Genomic DNA, 3,430 nt, shown 5'->3' with positions numbered 1-3,430 from the left:
GACAAATGCCCGAAATCGGAGGCAAATCGGTGCTCGTTCACACGAGTGACAATCACGCAGTGTGAGAGAACACGTTGCCGACGCCCGTGAAATATTTGGCATGCTAAATATCTGGAGCTGTCGGCGATTCACAATCACGCTGTGTGAAATGAGATCTGACTGAAAACTACATCGGCGATGACCTACAGCCAATGAGAGACCAAGATACAGGGCAGAGGGAAGTTCGGGGCGGAGTTATAGACCAGAATATCAGTATTTTAATAGATATATGAACAATTATATCATACAGAAACAAGCACAAACATTTGCTTGACCAGCCACAACATCAGCATAACAGTTACTGCAAAATTATTTACCTCCAACTCTCTTTGCAGAACACCCAATCCCTGTTCCCTGCATCTCCCTCCTGCATAATCAGTTTTTCTTTTTCTCCTTGTAGCCGGAAATCAGCTCACAGACAATTCGCGGGTTATATATTTTGTTTTTAAATAATTACAGTCCCGCTGGAGAACTTTGGGCTGCCGCACGAGGGTTCTCGCGTTATTTCCTTATCACTTCTCGCATGTGTTTTGTTGTGAAACATAGTTTGCGGACCAGACAGAGCTGTCGGTGATTCTTCCTATTGTGAAGTCATGCAGTGTGAAACCCCCTGTCGCGGATCCATCGTGCAATGTGAACACAGCAGCAACTGAATGCTATCCCAGACAGTCACGCAATGTGAAAACAACGGCGATCCGACAAGTTTGAAAATCGTGCAGTGTGAACTCGGCATTACTTGGCAAAATCACGGGCGACCATGTTTTATTAGGGGTTCAAGCATGTAGTGCTGAAACCCTATTATAATTGTAAGGATTTAAAAAAAATTCTTATTCTTCTTCCCTAAAACTGACCGTGCAGCCCAAACCGTAAGGCCTAGAAAGCTGAAACTTGGTCAGATCGTAGTAGTCTTGACCGCTACTCAGATCCAAAGACTCGCCCCAATTGAACAAAAGGGGGCACTACAGCGCAAAAACAAAAATGTCAGACATTTTTGGCCCTAGCTCATACACCGTTTGTCGTAGACTAAAAAACTTTACATCGTTGCAATCCTTGGGTCAACACGAACAAAAGTATACTGCTTCAGATTTTCGGTGTCCGGGTTTTCCCCAAAATTGAGTAATGTCCGAAACCTACTTTTGCGATCTAGTCCTAGGTTTTTCGCTCAATCGGAACCAAACCACAGCAGAAATATTTTCTGGACACATAGGTGGCGCTATAACAGTTAAAAGGCCTCAAAAACACAATATTTCTACAGTAAATCACCTCAAATTGCAAAAAAAAATTCATATATTCACACAAACACTAGATCTTCATATCATATGATAGACCTCGTCATTCTGAACAACTTTGCCTCTGGGACCAATGCTGTCAATCAAACTGTTCATTAAATATTTGAGTTTATTTTAAAAAATATACTTTTGTGAACTAGTCATAGGTTTTAAACTCAAAATCAATAAAATCAGTGCAGTACAGTTCTCTGGACTCTCTAGGTCAATAATTATCAAAGAAACGTTGAACATTTGCATTTGGACAGTTACAACAGGGCCATTTCATAATGCGGTCTTGATCAAGTGTACCCAAAAGTCTATAACACTTAAAAGAAAACTCAAAATATCACAAAACTATGTAAAGTCATGCATTACATGATTCTAAACAATCATACTAAATTTTATGGAGATTGGACAGAAACTGACACTGTAATAGTTATGAAGGTTAAAAACAGTACATGACTATACTTGCATTACCTGAAAGTGCAAATACAACCACTAGATTGCAGCAAAAGATCATTAATTGGCTCATTCTATCTCATATAGTTCTTTTCTCAGGTTTTGCTAAGGTACTGACATTCAGATAGTCTAAAATCATTATTACTACATTTAAAATCACATTTGGTCAAAGTTTACCACTTCATTTATACAGACATATCAGTTTCGACAATTATTATGGAAGCATATAGGTAGCGAAATTCAATTTAAAAAGCAATATGCAAAATGGCAATGGCATTTTCCATTACCCATATGTGCAAAGCTTAAGACGTTCGGATTGACGTTGGGTCGGTCATTCAAACGTTTGATTTTAGCATGGAGTACGCTTCATATATTTCTCTGTTTATGCTCCACTTCATCTGCCAGTGAATTCAACGATCTTATCAGATCGTCAGCCGCCATGTTTCGAATGATCCAAACCTTGAAGCAATGATTGACGGAGGGTGGGCGTGGTCAGCTCGGAATGCATTTTCAAAGCCGCACTGATTTTGCTACAAATATCCCAGGGCTTCACGATGAAAATGCAATCCTAATACTTCTGCGTCGGACCTACGCCGTAGCCTTTACGCCGTAGGTTATGCGTCAGTTTTCATTTATACTTCTGCGTCGTTGTCCGCGTCAACGTGCAGTACACAGGCAAACCGCTAGGAAGCAGTGTCCACGGACATGTTGCTGGTGTAACCCGCAGTATCACGGCTAAAGTCGGAGAAGAAGCAGCTCGTCGGAGAAGCATTATAGCCGTGACGGCGGCAAATAAATATCACATCATTAAATCATTATTTAAAACTACAAAAAGGAGACAACAAGGGAACAGCAGATGATGGCATTCTTTCAATCTGCACAAGGACTTGTACCACGGCAGATCAACATTGTTTGTTGCGGACAACTACTGATGTATAATGCTATGTAGTATCATAAATGATAAGACACTTGTTCTTTGCTTTGTTTTATTTCATATAAGATGGTGTAACATTAAAATATATTAAAGTGCACATAAACACACAAAACTCAAGTACATAGGGAGGGGTTCTAGCAGACCAATTACAGCGCTTGCGGTCCGAGTAGAATTGACGCGCTGTTAGATTTTTGGAGAGGTGCACGTCAGGCTACGGCGTATGCGTGAGCGTCTGTGCGTAAGCTACGGCGTATGCGTGAGCGTCTGTGCGTAAGCTACGGCGTATGCGTGAGCGTCTGTGCGTAAACTACGGCGTAGGTCCGACGCAGAAGTACAAATCAGCCTTAAGTGTTCTAACTGTTAGTCTAAATGCATTTAGGACAAATAGCATTTAAATGATAATCTTGCTACCATTTCTGCTTGGACATGTTACACATATCAAATCAATTTGTGTTATACATTTTCATTTTCATTTCCATTTCACAACTTATAAAGCGTTAAAATGTGTATGCAATTTACATATTAAGACTACTGTTGGAAATGGCAAATGTAAATTATATAATTTCATCTTCATTTTGCAACAAACTTTGCACGCATGGATAATGGAAAATGTCAATTTATGTGTTAAGTAATATAGTTCAACCTTTTCATTACTCTGTGTGTTATGATATTCTCAATCATGGATGCAGGGGCGTAGCAGGCGCGGGGGGGGGGGGGGGGGGGGGGGGGC

This window comes from Sinocyclocheilus grahami, unplaced genomic scaffold (genome assembly GCF_001515645.1).
Source record: "Sinocyclocheilus grahami isolate Dianchi unplaced genomic scaffold, SAMN03320097.WGS_v1.1 scaffold11.1, whole genome shotgun sequence".
Taxonomy (NCBI): Eukaryota; Metazoa; Chordata; class Actinopteri; order Cypriniformes; family Cyprinidae; genus Sinocyclocheilus; species Sinocyclocheilus grahami.
The sequence above is the reverse complement of the archived record's forward strand: the minus strand, read 5'-3'. Positions refer to the sequence as shown.